The following is a 22,580-nucleotide window of genomic DNA, read 5'->3' on the forward strand; positions in this document are numbered from 1 at the left end:
AAGCTCCTTGTAGCTTCCTCACAAAGCAAATATTGTTCCCTTTTCCCTAGAAAAACATTGAATTTGTCAAGGGATCAGTGTACGTTTAAGAATTAATAAATAAATAATAAATAAATAAATAAATAGCAAGGAGGTCAGAGAATAGACAAGTTCTTGTTAGGCTAAAGAGGCTCCTTTCATGAGAGTCTGTTAGTGTACAGGTTATTAAGCTCCTTGTAGCTTCCTCACAAAGCAAATATTGTTCCCTTTTCCCTAGAAAAACATTGAATTTGTCAAGGGATCAGTGTACGTTTAAGAATTAATGAATAAATAAATAAATAAATAAATAAATAGCAAGGAGGTCAGAGAATAGACAAGTTCTTTGGGTTCCTGTGTTTTAGAGCCAATATACTGAAAAGCATTTCTGTTCAAACACAGAAACTGTGGTTCTCTGTGCTCTCAAAAGGGTGTCAGCAATTGCAGAAGTGTGGAAGAGGAGAGGAAATCTCATGGCGCCAGCTGAAGGAAGGAGAGGCAGTGAGATGAACAGTGCCCCTTCAACCAGCAAGAAAAAGAGGAACCACCAGCTCTGTTTCTGAACCACCAGATATCTTTTCTGTGCCAGCAGGATGCTCCTCCTAGCCCCAGCTTCAATTTAAACTTGTGTTTCAGAGAAGCAAATGCAAATGTCTCGAGTGAGGACTAATTTGTATCACAGAAAATGAAAGGAACCTATGAAGAGTCAGGAAAAGAAAGACTTGAGAAAGGGCTAAGTTGCATTGCACTGCACTTTGCTTTGAACTAGCTGAAGTTCAGATACATTCAGAACTGGAGTTTTGGAGCAGATCCAGCTCTGTTATCCCCTCACTTGACCTCTGTTGCTGTGGATTGTTTATTATAGAATAGCATGTGCAAGATATTAATCAAGGTAAAAATGTATAAAAATGAGTTGTGAGTGACCATAATAATTTCATTGTTTCAAACACTTTAAATTATATGCTTAAGAAAGCTGGGGACTGGTACGTATGAAGATATATTCTTTAAAACAGTGAACTTTAACCATGTAGGTCTGCACATTGTACAGATAACAACATCATAAACTGAAGCACTCTTCAGTTAAAACGGGCTGGATTCATCAGGAACTCTTCAGCTGTGAACAGAACATATTTCAACAAGTTAGAAATCATACCAAATGGTTGTAGGCTGAAAAAACTTTTATCCTGCTCTGAGTTGCAAACAGAGCAGGATTTGGCCCAAAGTATACCATCAGAAGCTCTTAGAATTAATGTAATAATAGAAATATGGTGGTTTTATACCTTTTATCTAATGGTCCCAAATGAATTTATAAGCATTACTTAGCACTAATGACAGCTTTGAGTTGTGGGAATGTATTTTCACAGGCAGCTCTGATATGGTTGTGTGAATGTGTCATTGTTATTTTTGAGATTTTTATTTGCCACCTTGTTGAAAGCTTACCAGGTTCACTCAGGGATGGATACGAATGTGTCCCCTCAGAGAAGCCCAAACTGTACTTTCATACTCTAGGAATAGTTTGTGAACTCAGTTGTTCCGTAGGTATTAGAATAGGCTGTTCCTGTCAAACCATCCCTTTTATCTTTCCGAAACACTGGATGTTTGCACAGTGCTTTACATGCATGTAATTACATTGACACAATTGCAATATGCTCAAAAGGTAGTTTTATAATAAGCCTGTGGATTGTTGCTCAAGAGAGGTTACTCCAGTCACAAAAACCAGCCACAGAGAACATGTCTGGATCTTTTCATAGGGCAGAAAAATTAATGCCAGGAACTTTGTAACTAAGAAGATGTTGAGAGATGTGCAAGCGTTAAAGGCTCTGACTAACAAACCAGGGAAATGATAGCAGACCACTGGCAATAAAGATGCTCTTACAGTTTCCCCACCCAGTAAAGGCTGGGTCCAAATGTTTGTTGTCAGTTGCTAGAGAGCCTGTAACTTGACATAATGAGGTGCTGATGTCAGGGCTTCAGGGCTAATACTGAGCTAAGATCTTGCCAACGTTTATAGTTAACCTGTTGGTACTACAGATTGATAGCATGAAGCAAACTTAAGTCAATGTTTGCTTCTACTGTTAAAAGCAAGGAGAAGGAAAGAGGACGGTTGGTGGCTGGAAGAGGGCTTGATGGCCAAAGACTAGTGTCCTTGTAAAACTGATAAATAACAGACAGTCCAAATTTTTGTAAAAGCTCCAAGGTTTCCTGTGGGATTCCTTTAGATAAGAATTTGAAGGGCGCTGGTCACTTCTGAAGGTACATTCCCCTCTCAAGGTCCAGCATATGAGCAGAAACAATGCTTTTACAAAAAACAAAACCAAAAAAACAAAACAACAAAAAAAACCAGCACACCAAACCCAAAACCAAAGAAACAAAAATGCACACACACAAAACCCCACCAAACCTGATAATTTGTCCCTTATTTACATAGAAATGGATGGTCTACACTGTCTTAGAAGCAGCATGCAGTCAGTGGATGTATAAAGCAAGAGGAACAATTGCACATGATGCTGAGCAGAAACATAAAAAGCAATGGAACTGAAAAACACACAAATCCTGCTATATGTAGCCTCCTGAGGTAGGGTCATGCCCTAAATACACAATACTGTCTGAAAGAAGTGCATGTAGTATTTAGGTATCTAAACACATGCTATATACTTGTAAAATATTTTCCAGATCCAGCATAATACCTTGTAGAATATGTTCCTTTAATAAGGAAGAGATGCCAATTCTGAACCTGCAGTCAGAGGCTTTTGTATTAGAGAAGGTTCCTGGAACCCTCTCGGCTCAGGTTCAAAGGCTGCTCAAATGTTTAGGCTCAAACTAATCAAGTTAAGTATGTTCTTGACAGATTCTTTTCTCCCTTTCATAGCTCTCCTTTGAGGGATATTAGTCATAAACTCAGCAGAATGCCTACGCTGCATCCACACTTTGCAGTAGATGTTAAAATAATCCCCCACCTGAGAACACAAATCTGGCAACTGTTCAATCAGTTATGCAATTTTCATGTGTAAACGGATTTTGCATTCACATATGGACTCATATGTGCATTATGGATAGTTAAGAGGGGAATCTGAAAACTGTTCTATAGCATTAATTTTCCCTAATGTCATTTTGTCACATTAAATTATATATTTTTATATGGATACATATATATACAAAGATGCACAGAACATATCTGGCTGTGTTCACTTCACTTCTGGAGCTGTACGGCTGCGTAGCTAATTGAGAATGGGATGGTGGAGCTCTGCCCAAAAGAGTCTTTGCTTGTCACATTCTGGGAAAGTGAGTGAGACAGCAAGACTGGCAACTTTTTAAAATGGTAGTGACCCGTGAGAATAGCTGATTTCATCCTCTGAGTGTTTGGATTTCAGTTTGCTCATCATTGTAACTTTTACTCTATTTTTCTTGCATGCAAATCTTCAGGTTATGCAATGCACTATTCAGATTCTGTATTGCCAGCACTCAGAAAGGAAGCATGTCACCAGTCCCACTGGCCACTCGTTGGCACCAAGTTGTCAGCGAAGTGTTGCGTGAGTGCCAGTTTTCTGGCACTGAAATTTTTAAATATTGTTTTCTTTAGAGAACAGACAAACATGCAGCTCTGAGCTTCGCAGATGAATGTAGGAAAATAAAGTGGCTTAAGGTTTGAGCCTGACAGCTCTCTGTCAGTATTACTGTTTTCTGTAGTATAATAAAAAACAGAAGTATTTTTGCATAATCAGTCCAGGATAAAATTGGGTAGGTTCAACGACTGATGCTTCACTTAGCCTTAGAGATTTCAACTCTCATCAGTTTCTCATGGAACAGAAATATCTTCCTGATATTCATATGTTAAAAATATAACGCCTCTCACTTGCATGTTTACAAAACAGTTTCCCAAGATGATTTTCACTTTCTATGGTGTGGCTGAGGATTACAAAAAAGGTCTTTTTAGAAATCACCCTTCATTTCATGTTTAGTGATTGGATTAAAGTTTGAGTAGCGGTAATGGCACATTTAGGTTTTTCAAATTTCTCTTAGGAACCATGGGCCTGCTGCTAGGAGCCATGAATGTGGCTTTACCTATATACCTATAGGCATAGGTTTATTATATAGGTTTATAGGTTTATATATTTGACTATTCCCTGTCAAATAAACGAACATTAATCAACATAAGATGTTAGGAATTGATCGAACCGCTTGACTAATTCTTCATGGGCATCTCCCTTACACTGATCTGGTTTTGGCTTAAATGAAATGTACTTACCTCAAATTCTATTACCACGTGGCCTTTAAAATTTAATCTCAAAGATTCCCAGCAAATTTTGGGAAACAAACAAAAAAAACCCTTTCAATACTCTTCTTCAGTCATAACACAAAAAGGATCTCAGTACTTTTTCTTTTAGAAAAATGAGCAAAAGGATACCTCTGAATTCATGGATTCTCTTGTCTTGTTGGCCTATTTTTGAGGAAAAAAAAAATAATAGAAATTGAAGAATTATAAAACTTCAGAAAAAGTACTATACCACTGAGCAGACACTGGTATAGAACATTAACCAGCTAGAAAAATGAATGCTGATTAACTGAGGTGATAGGGAGTTTTTTCTGCCTACTTTAAACTCAGTTTCTGGTTTGCAAATTCCCAATTCTGATGCCCTATAAAGAGTTAGGAGGCAAAAAAAGGCTTTGGTGATGACTTTATGTTACCTTCCTTCCCATTCTCTCACATTATTTAGTCAGACACTGATGCCAGTAATTCAAATAAACAAAAATAAAAAGCTCACTCATCCCCAGAGAGTCCTGTAGGTAAACCAGTCTTAAAATAAATAGCATTGACAATTCCTCTAAGTTCCATAACCTCACGAGAACTAGAAAAACTATTATTTTCCCTTTGTAAATCACTTTAAGGTCAGGGTATGTTACTTTACTTGAAAATTTCCATCCTAAAAAAGAAAGTGTCAAAAAGAATATTAATCCTGTCCACTGATTATTGCAGAAGATGTGCTGTTGTGGGTACTCTCTGTCCTTTGCTGTTTTTTGGCTGCTGGTAGCTGCCCTTGTTTTTACCTACTGCTGGAATATAGCTTTATTCTGTGACGTTGCTGTGTTATAGTGCTGCTTCCTCCTGGTGTGCTCCTGTTTCATTTCTGCAGTTACTGTCTCTTGTTTATGCCATTTGCAAAATGTGAATGGAAACAAAAAACACAGCATGAAAGACATTGACAATATAGATAAAGCTATAAATCTATATCTTCATTTAGTCCCCTACTTCAGTCTTTACTATCTTCATATTTGTTTTATTTTGTTACAGTGATACACTGCATTTGTGTTTACCCCAAAAAAGCCTAATACTTTGGGACTTCTTTAGTTAACTAAGAAGTAGGAACATTTTTTCAGGCACAGCAAGTATTTTTCCATCCAGTTCTATCTTCACAACTTCATGATGTCTTTGACAGATGAGGTTATTAGTTTCTCTGTCATTTCCAGTGTGAACTGTTTAGTACTAGTAAAAGACTTTGGTCCAAGACGTGACCTACCAGAACTGCATAGCTGAATCCTATAGGAAGAATGCAGCTGAAAAAAAAGCAGATGTAGTGTTCTGCTTTTCATATGGTAATAAACTACTCTGATATACGCACTTCACTGTCAATATATCTTCATCTGCACCTTAGAAGGTAGTTGGAGCAGTACAATTTCTGGGTGGAAACATGGCCCAAATGACTTTTTCATGAGTACTTTTAAATCCAGTTGGCTGTCCTGGTCAATGTGGAGTTCTAATTCAGTTTCATTTTGGATATATTTAGTTTAAGTGTTTGCTTGAAAAGACATGTATTTAAAATCTTGAGTTAATCTAAGATTAAGTGCTTTACCACACAGGAATTCAGGTAAGTGCGTAAGAGTTCTGCTGAATCAGAACCCTGTGAATAAATGAATACCTACATGCCTTTTTACATTCTCCTTTTAGATTACGTATTTTCAAGCTCCAGAACTACTAATGGATTCAGCACAATGCTTATTATACTTGTTTTTTACCAGGAAAGACATTAAATGATACCATGCATATAAAATAGTAACTATTTAAAACCATGTATTAAGACAATATTAAAACATATTAATGATATATTATGGTATTGTTATTGTATTCTGTACTGTATAATAGATGGGCAGAATTCAGAAAAGGATTATGCTTCTTCTGGGAAGGCAATGGTCTAAAGACAGATGACAAAGTTAACAAGAATTATGGGGGTGGGGAAATACTATATATGGATTGACCATAAAATCTCTGGGCAGTGACATGATGCTGAAGCAAAGAGTGTCATTAACATAGGTAAGATAAATTTATCTACTCAGACCTCAAAGTCAGAGAAAGATGAGAATCTTTGTGAAGGTTACATTTAATTTTTAATTGTCCTTCTTCCTTGCAAATGAATTTTTAGGCAATCTCCAAGCACTAGCATGGTCAAATGAATCAAATATGTTGGGACAGACTGTGTAAATAAAACAAAAGATGATTGTGAAAATTTAACTGTTGACAGTAGTGAGAAATTTCATATAAAAGGGTTTTATTAGAAAATATATACTCACAAATCCCAAAATGTTTAACCAAAATATTTTCAGCGCTCTTCTGAAGAAAAGCAGGCTGGATCCACTGGCCACATCCAGCTTGCTCGAAGTCCAGCCAATAGGTCTGGAAAGTAACCAAGAACTTGAGCTTCCAGGTCCATAGCTCCATGTCAGTCAGTGTCCCAGTGCTGACCGTGTGGCTCAGATTTAGACTGTGAGGCCCCAAGGTCCCCTGCCTTACCATACGGGGTGTTTCAAAACCAGGGGTCTAGAAGTTTCCATGCTTCCTGCCTTTCAGGTCAAGCCCTGCAAGCTCTGGCAGCCAGTTCTGCTCAGGGACTGTTTCTGAGTGCCACTGCAGGGGATGTGGGAGTCCCTGTAAAACCAGGTCTCTCTGTTGGGAAGAACTTCAGGACTCCCAGAAGTTGTGGCTGATCATATTGTACCACATCAGTGTTCTGATTCTAAATGAGTGTGATAACAAATAGTTATACCCATTTAACTTAGGGTGCAGTGTGACATGATAGCAATGACGATCGAGGGGCTGGTGTCACTGAAAGAGTGCACAATTCTCTGTGCAGTTCCTTGTGTGAACTTCCACTCACACAGCTATAAAGGTGTTAGGCAATTAAGTCTTATATTTGTATAGATATTGATGTTAAACTGATGTAATCTCAGTGGACATAGCATTTTCTATGTTGATTTAGCTTCAGTTAATTGCCTACTGACTTAAGCTAAATCCTTAAAGCCACTCATAACTTCCTATGGTTCAGGGTGCATTCTGTCTAATCATTATAGTTTTCTTTTCTGTAAAGGGGTTATGTCCACAAACACACTTCATTGATTTAGAAGCCTAAGTCTCCTTTTAGAAATTACTCGAATCTCTAGGAGCCTCAGTCTTTTTGCAAGACACTAAAACTTAAACTTATCTTAAAAATGATATTGGTGGTCTTAAAATGGCAAAAGTCTGCACCTGTGTTGTGCAGCACAAAGCCCTAGATTAGAAAACAAGTCCAAAGTAAATATTTAGTTGAGGATAAACAATTAACAGTTCAGAGAGATCAAAGAAAGACCTCACATTTCTGACTAGGACTGTTTAAACTTGCCTGGCTGCACGTTCGGAGCCGTGACCACTTCGAGGTCACCTTCACAGTCAGAATCGACAGGAACTTTAACATTTAAGCAACCTCAGATCTCCAGGCGTAAGGACCATGGAGAGGCCTGAACACCAAGCTAGCTATACATTTTCCATGGCTGGAGATTTCTAATGTCTCATTTAATTACGATCTCCAACCATGAAAGCCAGTGGTGATCACAAGTTCTTAAACTGCCCGTTATCTGGTATTTGCATCTCTTGTTGAGGGTAAAGAGCAGGGTGTGGAAGAGGGAAAGATGGTATGCAAAGTGAAACTGAAGTCAAAGAGAGATCTGCAAACATCCAGGCTGAAAAGACAGCTGCTAAGCTATCCTGTAATATGGAGACTTAGGAAAAGTTAGGAATGGGGAGTTATCTTCTGGCAACATCAATACACTGAGAAAGCAAAATGTTAGCATGGCTTAAGACAGCTTAATGAACTTAATTTTCTTTCCCTGCTTTATATATTAATTTGGTGAATTTAATATAGCCAAGGAGATTTCATACTTTAATCTTCTACCTCCTTTGGACATGGTGGTAACAGTTCAAAATCTGAGACACAAAGGTATGTCATTGTCATATGTTCTTGTCTAAACTTAAAGACCTCACTTTGCAATGTGAATGACAACAATTTTAGCCTTAATCCTACCTTTCTGAGAGGCAAGTATTTTCCACAAGGAAGGAAGATAATTTGAACAAAAAAATATCTAAATATCTACATAGGAGACTCATAGAATATATTCTTTCTGTGTCTTGCTAGTGGAACATGGCCAAACATGTCAGGGCTTGCTGATGGACCTGGTAGCCTGACCACAGCAGCTCTTTGTATTTGCAATGTGAACTTTTGGGACTCTGTTTGAGGTTCTGGGACAGCTGGCCAGTGCTATTTCAGGCCATGTTCCTCTCCAGTGCACTGTCTTGAAAATATTAACAGCAACAAACTTTCTCTGTCAATAGAGAGGGCTGTCATACAATAAAATTACCAAGACGAAGGTACAGAATGTAGCTGAAACCGAAAATGAATGTGTATGAAACAGTGTGAAAAGTACAGAATGGACATTTTTTTTCACAGTTCAAAATGGAAAAGTCAGGCCTCTGAAATCATGATTAAAAAGTCTGTGTGTTTCTGAGCATGCTGTACAGCCTTTACCCTCAATCTCATTCGCCCAGCATGTGTCAGCATGACTGAGATGACTTGGTAGACAGCTCCCAGGTGTGTCCCTAAGATCACAAAGTCCCACTGTACTGGGGCTCTGCCCCACAGCCAGCATCTCTCCCCTGTCCCACTGCAACTGTTCTTGTGGCTGCAGGTATTCTTTACCTTTCATCTTAGGATAGCTGATGTACATCAGCTACCCCAAGGTTAAAAGAAAAAAAAAAAAAAGGAAAAAGCAGCATTTAGCACTGAAGACAAGCCCTAAGGAGATACTGACAAGCAATCTGTCTTGGGGTGGTAATTTCCAGATGGATCCAGTGCAGAAACCACATTCCTGAAACTAGTAGATGAATGCATGGCAGCTGATGCGGCTTAAATTTGTGACTCAAGCAAATCTGTGTTTACCCAGGTAGGATTAATGCTGATACCAGCCAAACTTGAAGTCACTTAGTGCCAGCAGTAACTGTTCTGAGGTTGTCCACCTAAAATGACTACTTGCTTTAGTGGCTGCTATGAATACACCATTGATTTCTTCATTTATTTTAAAAATGACAAAACAAACACTCCCAATACAATCTGGGCTTTCATTTGCAGGAGACCTGAGCTGGTTCAGGCAGGTTACAGTAATTTGTCTGTAGACATTCTTCTGATGGACAAAATGCCTTTTATAAATAGGTTTGTTGCGTCTCCTGCTCTAGTGGCCTCTCGCCAGAAGTATGATCTGATTCTGGCTTTAAGAGCTTGCTCTGCAGATACAATGCTTCCAAATGCAGTGCAGCTTTGAACACTAAGAAAAATTAATTAGACATACCACTTATTAGAATAGGGAAGTTTAGAAGGTTAAATCTTCCCACAGCTGAGTGGAAGAGTTTGGAGACATGTCTTTCTGTGGCTGGTGAATTCAAAGCCTATGAAGCTTTTACAACCCATTAACCACAGAAAATGGATGTAGATGGTCAACAGGTCTGCAAGCGGCCTTGGCAGTTTAAAAAAAAAAACAAAACCAAATCAAGAACCTAAACCGAACAACCAACCAAACCCCAAACAGACAAACAAACTTTAAAAAGTTATTATCTTTAAACCAGACCATACAGATCATATTGCAGACATAGAAATATTATTTCTAGTACAACGAAGAAGGAAGGAATATGATGCTGGGAAGGAGAGGAAAGAGAAGTTAAGACTAAGGCTGCCCTAACTTAAATCAGCTCAAGGTACCTGGAAGCCTACTCAGAGTTTCAGCAAATACCTTTCAAGGTCTCACATGCATTTGCTTTGAGACCAATGCAAAATGAGCTGAAATTTATGTGCTTCTTGAGCTGATCTATCTGAAATTTCAGTAATTCTGTCAGAGAAACCAAACCTCATTCATTTCCCAGGGCCCCAGCACCCTTCAGATTGCATCTATCACTAATGCATGCTTTACTTAAAACCACTTTAAATATTCAACTACAAATGGTTTTCAGGATCAAAGCTTGCAGCAGTAAGGTGACACATGGTGACAAAAATGGGCTGGGAAATTCCATCGCTCTCCCTGACCTCTCTGGTTACTAGTGGTAAACAAAAGTGGAGAGGCACCCTGCGGTGCCAGGTACCAAACAGGATGCCCAGGGACTGCCACAGGACCATGGAAAACCACTTTGCAAAGGCTGGTGCAGATCTAGAATGGAAAACAGAAAACCATGATGACGGGTCAAAACCTCTCACAGGAAGAGAGGCTGGAAAGACTGATGTTTTCACAGATTGGAGGCAAGTAAGAGCTACATGAGAAAAATATGTAATACGGCAAGTGGTCTGAAAAAGGGAGACTAGGAACTAAGCTATAAGAAGAGGAAACTGACTTTCATCTTACAGCCCTGTACTTAGATCACTCTGGAGTAGATGGATTTCCATCTGCCTGCTGCAGGTTTCTTCTGCCTGCCTTGTAAATCTCTGGTCTGACCACAGTTTCAGGTGGGCTTGGACTAGCTGGATGTTCAATCTGATTTCTCATGGCCGTTCCTGTGTTCCTGTAATTGAACAAGGCTCATTCAAAGTTAAAATCTGATTGCTGTGGTGATATTTAAGTGCATATTTAAATGCCTTACTAAACCAGAGTTTATGTCAGTACCTGTTTTGGGGTCTACAGAAGTTGCACCACTCAGAGGAACAGACTTCTGTCCACTCTGGATGGGAAAAGATACAAGCACATGACTGTTAGCTCTGCTGGGTTGATTAGCACATGTTAACCAGTTGGGTGGATGTTTATTTAAAACCATCTGCTCAGTTAATCTTTCTAACTATCTGAAACAACTCCTGAGGTCAGTCTTATAAACAGGGGGATTGGACAGATGGTCGGCACTCCAAGGCAGGTGGAGCACCACAGGTTTGAGGAAGCAGGTATAATTCCAATATAAGCTTGAATTGCCCACTTTTCATGCAGTTGTTGGATTGTTAGAGCTGTTGCATCAGTTCCCAGGCGGTGCTTCTGGTAACATAACCACATTAATTCATGCTGCTGGTGAGGTCTAACACCTGAGACCAAACATTAGGGCGTATGCATTTGTACAGCAGTTTCACTGCTCAACTTCCAACCACCACCCTGCAACTAGCAGCTGCCGCCGATTCAGCTGAAAAAGCACAACTATTTCAGTGTGGAGAGCTTTAGACCCCTTCTAGGGGACATTTAGACATGTGTGCTTAGTTTGCATTGCTATGACTGTTACTATGGCTGTGACCAGTTACTGTAGCTCAGCTGAAGTGGGGCGAAACTAAGCTCTGTGGGCTGCTACCTTCTTAAATTTACTGAAGATAAGGGGACATCTGACTCTGCACACTTATTACTTCTGCAGACTTCGCCTGGGTAGAGTCAAGCCAACAATCTACCTACCTATCTATGTTTCACTTTCTGTATTTACAAAAGAAAGTGATAGCACTTATCTGGCTCCTCAGTGGTATATGCAACATAATGAGAAAATACACACATTTGATAAAAACATCCATAGAAACAAAGATTGTTTTGCAGGTCTTTTGAGGGTACCACATGTTGAGCATAGAAATCCCAGCAGAAAAGGACAAGCTACGTTTGGATATTTTGCTTGTCCTTGAAGCCTTACAGAACTGTGAGACCCAAAGGGAAGGTAAATAGTTTAAAATATTTATTTATCAAGGAGGTTATCTGTTTGCTGAAAAACAGTGTGGTTTTTCAGTAAGATTTGTTCTGAACAATTTCATCAGACACATCTACTAGATGGCTGTCCAAATAACTGTTTTTGTGGCTTGGCAGCCAAATAAAAATTTTGGGGAAAATTCAGATGGGATTGAAGAGAATTTGAATCTTCTTGCCAAACCAAAATTAGAAATTGATTTAATTTGACATATCATGTTCTAGATAACACGAAATATGTAATTTAAAAAATTATCACAGAAGCAGAAATATAAATATGTAGAGAGAACTGCTGCTGGGGGAAACGGTGGCCCCTTTATTCAGTATCTCAAGGGCTGTAGCACTTCCACCGGACACGAGCTATCCAGGTGCAGCTTTTTCCTCTTTCTCCATTGCTCAACCCCCAGGGAAGTGGTATGATCACCACACGTGGTTAAAGAGCAGCTCTGAAGTTATCTAGTGATGCACTTTCACTTCAGACAAACATTTGCAGGAGCAAAGACTGGAGCTCCAGCCTTACAGGGAGTTTATCACACACATCAGGTGAAGGCTCATTCCAGGACACTTTTCTGTGGTCTTTCTCTTGTAATATTTAAATGTTCTATGTGAAGTGGACCTCTGCTGCTAATCCAGGTTTACTCACATCCCAGGCAAACACTCTACTTCCAGTCTGTCAGATAAATCCGGTGTCTGTCTCATCCCCCTTTATCTTTGTGGTAAGAGAGAAGGAGCACCAGGTTGTAGCCAATTTGTAAATAACACTGGGATAAAGAATCCAAATACACTTTGCAGAAAATTTATCTAGCTCTGGTAATTTCTTTGCAAACTCTTGAGAAAGGAATGTGTTATATATATATTGTCTGACACTGGAAATCTTGCGGGATCTGTGGAGGTGGACTGTGGTCAAAAAGTTTTAATTTTAGCTGCATTGAATGTTTACAGTATATAAGTCTGCATGAATATATGAGAGTTACATTAATTAGATATGAAGTACATTCCTGGGCTAGGCTGGACAAGACAAATTAAATGTAAACTTTGTATTAAAGTGACTGCCATTAAACATTTTTACACTTCCGATGTACAGAGTCATACCTTCTGAAAAAAATATTCATACAAATTCACTGGGAATATGGTGATCCTACCCTCTGAAATATCTTATCTCAGTTCTCCTTATCAAAATGGTAACCGACTAGTTATGTTTAAATTCAAGAAACTGTGTAGGAAGACTAATAGAGGAAATTTTTAAGGGGTCATTTGACAAAGATCTAAGAAGGCATGCTGTCTCATGTGTTCCTGCTGACGCACAAAAAAACTGCCTGGAAGATGCCAAGACAGTGTCAAGAATGCTGGCATAAGTAGATGAATGACCAGTGCCTTTGGGGCACTGATGTTTCATTGCATAGACAAAAATAGACAAGACCATCACATGCATTCACATGTAGTGGGAATGAGGAAAAATTCTAATGCTTTCTCCATGTCAAGAATCTAAGCCGAGAGACTTCTTGAAATATATTGATAGATCACAGGACAAGGAGGAAAAAGGACACACAGTGGCTTTCATCTTCTTTTTCACTCTTGCAAAAATGAGTCAGTTAGTGAAAACAGGTCGTATTTTAGACCACACCAGAAATGACTGCAGTCTACTGCCATTATCCTTAGACAAAGTTGAAACACAAACTTGGGTCAAAAGTGATATCAAGACCTTTCTGCTTGGGTGCAACAGCTTTATAACTGAGGCACAAGTTAGTACTATATATTCTTGGTGACTAGTGGTGGCAGGAAGAAAAAAACCCAATAAAATTCCAGTCTGCTAACATTGTACTTGGGACAAAACACCAGCAGCCAAGTTTCCAGCAAATGGGAGCAACCCAATCCACTGGGCAGCCAAAATACCTGCTCAGCTACAAACAGGGAAGCCAAGGAAGCTGGCTGGTTCCCTAAGAAGCTAGCCAGATTGTAAGCCCATCAGGCAGTCACACCTTTAGCCAGGCAGCCAACTTGCCTGACTTCTGCCAAAAGCCTTCAAAGTGCCATTGTGTCTCCAGGGGAAAAAAAAAAAAAGTTACCAGTGAAAAAGTTATTTTCCAAAAAAAGTGTTTTGGTGGAAAAATTGTTACCAGGTCAAGAGGCAATTTTGTCTGTGCTGCTTAAATAGCCTCCATTGCCTGAGGCCTGGAATAATTACAGAGTGTTGCTGATGCCAAAAGGGAGGTACATACTAGAAATATGGTACATGATGTTGAAGGACTAACTGGTGGGTAGACTGTAGGAGGACTCATAAGGCTAGCACAGGCAATGCACAGAAGCCTACCCTGATAATGGCACTCCGCTGAATAAGGAATTACTCATATTCCCATTACTAGCTGTTTTTACCCATGGGACCAGAGCACTTGAGAAGTTTTGCCTCTAAATTTGCATTCTTGCAAACACAGGGTAAGAAAAGAATTTGCTAATATTTACAAATTTCATACACGGTATGTTTAATATGGAATAGAAATACACAAAGAATCACGTAAGTCTGAGGTATAGCTGACTCCAGCCACAGTCCAAAAGTTGGACATTTTATTTTTGTAAAACAACCTTGTTATTATTACTTACACTTGGCTTACGCACTTGTGTGTCCTAGGTTGACTCTCACTTGGGGTGAATATTGAATAGAAATCTTCTCATTTGCTTCACTCAGTCTCTTCCTAAATGTTCCTTTTATGATGCTTCCATAATGTGTTGTACAGAATTAATGGCTGTCACTAGAACTTTATGGGACTTGACAGTCAGAAATAAAAAGGGCCATTGAGCTGTGATGGACCACTTAGGAGTCCTTGAGTACCTTGGTGTACTTTTCACTGACAGAAGCCAGCAGGAATATATAGCAGAGATGAGACACATTCTTTGCAGCACAAATCACACAGCCGTGACAAACTAGACGGTAAAGTGCTCTGTGTCACCGAGAAACAGCAACTTTACCTTTAATGAAAATTTTCACTAGTCCTGCCCTGATCAGAATTCACACTTCCTGCCACAAGCAACAAAGACCAGACAGTTTTCAGCTCTCACAAGAACTGGAGCCTTTGATTTAGCCAAGGCAGACCTTGACAGTATCCCCCATTTTTGTATTTATGTAATAGAAATGCTTTGCATTCCTCTAGCACCTGTTATCAGTGGATTGATCTCCTTTACAGACAGTAATGAATTAATGCTTGCAATGCCAGTGTAAATTTGGATTTGTTTTCCTTGTTCTGCAGATGGGAAAGAATGAAGCACAAAGATGATGCAACTCATTTGAAGAAGGCTTGGCAGAACCAGGCACAGAATCCAGATTTCCTGATACCTGAGCCAGAGTCTTCACCTTGCAATCATTGTCCTTGTCCCTGCATGCTGTGCAACAGGCGTTCCAGCTAGACACAAATAGAAAAGCTTCAGCTGCTTTTTAAAATGGATGCCTAAACTTGTGGGTTCCTAGCTAGACATCAAGTGTGCTAAATGTCCTGGGCATCTTCAGGCATGAGATTTCACTAGTTCCAAAAAGCAGAATTTAGTGACTAAATAAAGATTAAGAACCCTAGTTGTATCCATGCATTTAAAAAAAAAAATAAAAAAAAATCCTTTTTTCTAATAAGCACTTCTAGGTAGCTATGTAGATTATGAAAATAGCACCGAAAAAAAAAAAAAAAAGAAAATAAAAAGAAACTGCTTTTGCTTCACTGGTGTCCATCTGTCTATCTGAGATGTTATTAAAACCAAGGCTGATTTTATTTGTAAACATTTGGAAAAGTTTCCAGGAAATATGTGCACAGACTAGACCTGACAGTATGTGGTGTTGAATATAGAAGCCCAAGTTTTTTCAGAGGCTGACTATCACAAGATCATCCTGTACCATGTGGTCACCTTTTTTGCCCTGCCCAATGACACTATCTCATTTCCCACTTACACCAACTCATATTCATATACCACATCTATGCCAGCCAGACAATTACTAATATTTGAGAAGAGAGAGTGAACCATAATTGGCATCGTGTAACACTCAAATTCTATATAGATGAACAATTTTGCTCGGGACTGTGACTTGGGTATATTCCTTGACGCAAGGAACATGTGTAAAGAACTATCCCAGTGGAAATAAACAAAAGCAGGTATAACCGCAAATACATCCTCATACCTGACCCTCCAGTAATTGTGTGTTTCTGAGCACTCTCTTGTCTTTCATAACACATTTGAGGGTGTTTCTGTTGCAGTCTGCCTGTTCCTGTTCCTCTTTGCACATACGGAGACATTGTCTGTGAATCCACTGATTTGGGGGATATAGCTTCAGATGCAATTTGTGGTGTGAGCTGCTTTGGCTGAAAGTTGTTGCTTTTCAGCTCCAGTTGTTTCCTAAAATCATGGTCAGAGAAGAGTTCTCAAAACTTCTATTAGTTTCATCTAGAGCTGTTAGAGCCATAACTGCCCATGGTTAAAAACAAACAAACAAACAACAAAAACAAACAAACAAACAAACAAACAAAACACCCAAGGATTTAAAACTTTCTAGCTTAGTCCCAAGATAACTGGTAATAATAAACCAATTTACAACACGGAGCTTTCTTTTGCTCTTGTAGACCTCATTTGAGAGGTTAGCATGGGCTCCCCATGACAACACTAAAGATAAAATCTGAATACCACTATTTAACCAGTGTTCTAGAAACTCTGTTTGCTTCATCTTTGTTGTTTGTTTGATTTGCCTATCCTGCCACTGATTATTCTATAGAAACTGCTTTTTACATTAACATTTCCTTTACTTTCCTGTTTGAATGGGCTTCTCAACAGTAATATTACATTGTATTTCTACTAAAAATAGAGTATCTCCAAGAGTCAGTTTTTCTGATGTCATCTCTAACAAAAATTGGTGTCAGTCAATGCACCAATAGATTACTGTCCCTAACATATCTCCACTGTGAGATTCAGGTGTTGGGGTTGGTGGGTGCATCGCTGTGCTGTACAGGCACACATGCAGACAGCCCTGTCTGACAGCTGTTCAGGCACCTAGACCAAATTCACAAATTCTGGGCTTCCAGGACCAAAAAAGCAAGTTATCTGCAGGTCAGTGTTTGACTCTGATGCACAATATTTGCTTTGTATCAGCACTTGTGTTGCACTGGGTAGGCACAAAATTGTATATGGCCGTTGATTCCTTGTATTTTTTTTTTTTTTTGCAAATCACTGATCCTCACATGTGCTCTGACCCTGGCTGTTCCTGCCTTGTTCTTTATGGTTTAATTACTAAGAATGGTATTGCACCATATATTTGTACAGCAAGCGACTACCACAGTCACTCTATTTTTTACGAGCTGTTTCCAGGTTGGATTTCTGCTTTAGCCCATCCCGGACCCCTCAGTTCATCTGCATAAAGGATCTGAGATTTTCAAGCCATAACCATTGCTCAGGCCACAACCATTGCTCAGGCCACAGACATCCCCTGCTGCCCTCGGTTTTGTACTTGATCCTTTTCCACAACTATTCTCACCACTCACATCCCTGTTCCTCTCCTCTCTCACTAATAAAAGCAGAAAATTAACCTTTTCAACAACCAGCCCCAAAACCACTCCTGGGGACAAAGCAGAGTAAAAACCTCACAGCACGCCTCTGCAGAGGGAGGCAATAACCTGCAATCACGCTACAGTTTTTCCACGGAGCCAGTCTCAGGCGAGCCATTGCACTGCATAAAGAACCTCTGTTATACCAGGGATTTAGACCAGGTGGCTCAAAGCCCTTCCTTCAAGCAACAATGTTTTTCCAGTCTTTTGATTTTCCTAACCTGCCACTAATCCCCGTTTTCTTCCTATTCACCCTGTCACCAGCTCTCAAGCAAACCTAAAATGAGACAAAACTTGGACTAAAACCAAGTCCAGTTCAGTGGCTTTGGTTTACACAAAGCCAGGGACGTCCCAGCTACTCTTTGCCACGGGCAGCTTTCTGACAGGCAAGCCTCCCACAGAAATGTCTCTGTACAGAGAGCACCTGTGTATGGAGCAGACCTCAGGCAGCAAAATAGCCCATCTTTGGGACAGTGAGGTCAGGGAGGCAGGTCAGCATTATCTTGTTTAACCTAGAGCAGGGGCAGAGTCATTTCTTTTTGGCTCGCAGAGCACCACACGTGCTAACAATGCAGTTCCTGGGCAGAAGAAAGCAACAGGAAAAAACAGGCACATATTTTTCCTTTAATGATTGACTTTATGGAGTATTTTAGTTCAGAATTTGGATTTCCATCTTCCCTCATCTCTGTTCTTTCTTACAGTTCTTACTTTGAGGAGAATATTTCCTAAATAGTTATTATTTAGCTCCTTCTTATTTATCAGTACTTTCAGGTGCTTTTGATTTTAAATCTTGAAGTATCTCTCCTAATAGCATGTTTAAGGTTCACAGTCATAACATAGAAATATTTCCAGACACTGATGAAGACAATATATATGACTGATTTTAGCACTGTCATAGTGCAGCAGTTTTCTTTCCATGCTAGTGGTCTGAAATGCAGTTGCCATTAAAAGCTTAGAAAAATAAATGTGCATTTAGGAAGATGAACTCCAGGACAGGACATTCAGTGCAGCTGGGCAACGAGGGTGCATAATCAGTTAATGTAATTCCAGCCTCGCCATTCCGGAAGTCCAAAGGGGCAAGTAGAAATTTATCATCCTGTTAGTTAACTGTCTTGGCTAATCATAATCTTGGGTTATGTATGTAGCAAAGGTATTTTCTTACCTCATACAGAGAGTTTGAGGGTTGATGTATGATTTCTTTTTGTGGAAGATCACTGACACATTAATACAATGTGCTGGCCAAAGATTCCTAGCTGTTGAAAATTGAATGGAAGGTGGCAGTGATAAATATAGTTTCTGTCTTGCAAAGCAAGGTTGTGGGGCTTCTCAGGGACTTGAGCAGTATAGATAGTACTGATCAGGAATATGCCATTTCTAACATGCAATTAGGAGCTACAACTGTAATCAATCTTTATACAGATCTGGAGCTGTGCAGAATACCTCCAGATTTTCCACTCCCTGCTTTTGCATTTCTCAGTGAAATGGACTTCATAAAGATTTGGTTTCTTCTAGCCAAAGTATATGGTAATATTGAGCAAAGACTTTCGCAGATAGATACACGTAATTATGCTTGTCTCATCAGAATAACTATGTCTGGGCTTTTGATTCTGCAAGACATATTTTAATTTCATTTATCCAAGGACATGTGTAAACTAAATCATAGAAAGCAGTGCAGAGATTCCTAATTTAGTACCTCCAGACGGCTGTGTTTGGAGGATAAACACTCAAGATACTCACTTGGGTCCAGAAGCAATATGGGTCCATGACACACAGGTTGATAAAGCCATGCCGCTCCACAAGGCTTATTATGACCTCTTGGGATAGTCTGGATTTTAATAGCCCTGTCTGAGTGCATCAGAGATTCCTTGGGAACAATGATAGGCTTGTAAATAACACCCCTGGGAGCTGGGCCCTGACCTGGGATGAAGCAAGATGCTACAAATCAGCCGTCTGACACTGCAGAAAGCTGAGCAGTCAGGCACTGGAACAGGCTGCCCAGAGAGGTTGTGGAATCTCCTCCTCTGGAGACATTCAAAACCTGCCTGGATGTGTTCCTGTGCAACCTGCTCTACGTGAGCCTACTTTAGCGGGGGAGACAGGTCTAGATGATCTCCAGAGGTCCCTTCCAACCCCAACCATTCTGTGATTGTGATCTGCTGCCTCCACCCCAGTTCAGCTGCAGAAGCAAGGCGAAGAGCCAGGCTGGGGGACCAGGGGGCATGGGCTGAGGTACTGGAGGTGGGCAGGTGGAGGAGCTGGAGCCTGGCTGTGGAAGTGGAGGAACCATAGGCATATCACGTGGTGACACGGTGGAAGAGGTTGCTGAGGACTCAGAGTATGGCCTGAGGAAAACACCGTGTACAGAGGGATAATTCCCTGTGTATCTGTATATGTGTCCAGACTTCCAGCAGCTGCAAATACCTGTCTTGGCTGAATGCCCTCCAGCAACAGCCCCAAGCAACAACAGCTCCAGTTCATTTCACAGCTCTGCCCTGTGACACGGACACCATACCAGGATAACTGTGCTAAAACAAGCGGTCTTAACTGCAGACACCTGAGGCAAAATGGAATCCCAGGTGTTCAATTCACAGCCTATGTTTTTCAGTTGTCCGCAGCCCTTCCACACTCAGATGGGTATGTCCCAGGCACATGCTGTTTACCTACAAGGAATCTGAAGCATTTAGTAGCATGCCAGCATCAGGGCGATTGTTGCCATGCTGGAACTGCCCCCTGGCCCCGATATGATATCCTGCCTGAACTGACGCCAGTGTTCTGGTCTTCTCATCCTCATCCTCTATCTGAATTCATGATATTCATTTGAGAGTGAGCTGAGGCCACATCATGTTGTGTCTATTTGAAAAGTTCTGTGTGCATCGTGTGCACTATGAGGAAACTGATATGGACACTGCCATCACAGCTTTGACGGATGAGTGCCAACAAAACTCACTGTGGTAGTTCAAGACTACTACTCCAGTTACTCCCGTTGCTCTTGATTGCTTTGTTCAGTAGGAAGAATGCTGTGATGGGAATTTATTTTATCCTGTCCCCCCACCATGAAGAAGGACATAATCCCCATTCAGACAGTTACTTTGATGTGTCATTTTTTCTCTCGAGTTTGGGTGCTTTGAATAATTCAGCACTGTAAACTGAAGAGACATTTTTCTTCTATAAAATAAAGTGCATGGGTAGTATATAGTCTAGTTTAGGGAGGACTCCCTTTTTTTCTATATGGAAGTTCCCTGATAGAAATACATTTGTGCCATGAAGTACATGAACATCCAATATAGTAAGGCTCACAGGACTAACTGCATAAACTGTAGATTTGATGTGTACAAAACTGGTAGAAATTTTTTTGGGGTTTTCTTCTTGTCAGACAGTCCCGGCCGAGGGGTACCACTGTAGTAAATGGGCTACTGGGCATCTGGGCACAATGTCTGGGCAGAAAGACAGGACACACCTGGGAAGATATGGAAGTATGGAACTCCTAAAGCAGAGATATCTAAGTAAGATGCACACAATGTGTTGTTAGGAAGCCTCCGGAGCATAATTGAGGGTGCCAATATTACTTCCCTGTATTCATTGCATAATTGCCTCTGTACTCCTTCTGGGTGCCTACATGAGGAAACTGTACCAAGTTTTTCATTAGCTAATTATATTAAGATAATGAGAAAAATATATCCCATGTAGACAAGCATTTAGGCAAATCTCTAGCCACACTTAAATTAGTCACTAACATTCTGAAAAACTAGTACCTACATAATCTTTTACGTTGTTTACAATCTCTTCAAGTAACATGAGAGTAGCTTTCCCTTGCAGAGAAACCAAGTGTTTCATGTTGCAGTGTAGATAAGTTGCTTTGCACATTCTTTTATTATCATTGATATGACTTTTTTTCCTTTTCCAAGCCCTGAAAACTGCTTTTATTTCCTGATTTAGATTTTAAGCTCTTTGGGGCAGAAATCATGTTTGTGCGTGTTTTTAGAGCAGAAGTGGGTCTTGCTGTAAGACTGCGGTTTGTAAACATTACCACAATATAAATAGTACATTAATCATTAATTTTTTTGTTGATACATTGTTATGTCTTAATTGGTGGCACTGTCTATGACTCTTTGGTTCCTCATAGAGATGAGGTCAAGACATTGCCATAATCATAACACCTGTCTGAAGTCATAGTTGCCCCAGATCTTTGGAACAGATCCAGAAGCAGAGACTGACATTGTATTGTGGACTTCAATTGCCTAAGATAGCATCCATATCACAGATTGGCATACTTAGTGAAACTTCAGAAGATTAAAAATTATTAACTAAGGTATGTGCATTAAGTCACGTGCATCTAGACACAATTTGATGCATGTGAGAATCTCAGACTGCTTTGCAAACATTATTTGGCTTCCTATAATGTACAAAAATATTATAATCTCAAACTCTAGGATAAACTAGCATGTTTAGTCAGCACATTCACAAAATGTCAGAAAATAGGTAAAGTTGTTTGCTTGATCTGTATAGGAAATAGAAAATTAAGTTCAGATATATTCCGATTTCTTGTGATAGCCAATGCCTAAAACATTCAGTTCACTGTTATTTGATCTGAATTGATTTGATAGCCAAAGTCATACTGGAAATCTGCGGCAAAGCAAAAAAAAAAAAGAAGAAAAAAGAAACAAGATCTCCTAACTCTCACTAAACGACAGTTTCTGAATTACAGCTACTGATGGTGTGATCCATAACAGCATTTAGCCACATAAAGAGCATTTTAAGACCATTTCCCAGCTACTTGAAGCAAATAATCAAATCTCATATGAACTGCCAAGGAACACATGGCTTGGACTGAGAAGCCAAGTTTCACTCTTCTATCTGTATGATTGATCAGCAATATAAAATACATAACCAATGGTGGCCTGGGACACACAGCTCCTCCCCTCCCTCCCAAGTCCCCACACACTGTGGTGGCCTATTGTGAGCCCCTCTTCCCCTGTTCTTCCTTGCCGCATGAGTTTTGTAGTCCTGGTCCCTTAC

The 22,580-nt window shown here is 39.9% G+C and overlaps 1 protein-coding gene across 4 annotated transcripts in view; it reads right to left on the reverse strand.

The window, feature by feature from the left end:
* The window catches only part of KCNK5 (potassium two pore domain channel subfamily K member 5), a 129,975-nt gene that overhangs the window by 49,608 nt on the left and 57,787 nt on the right, over positions 1-22,580 (reverse strand). The gene's annotated exons all lie outside the window — the stretch shown is intronic.

The sequence above is a fragment of the Columba livia genome, chromosome 3, assembly GCF_036013475.1.
Source record: "Columba livia isolate bColLiv1 breed racing homer chromosome 3, bColLiv1.pat.W.v2, whole genome shotgun sequence".
In the NCBI taxonomy this organism is placed as follows: Eukaryota; Metazoa; Chordata; class Aves; order Columbiformes; family Columbidae; genus Columba; species Columba livia.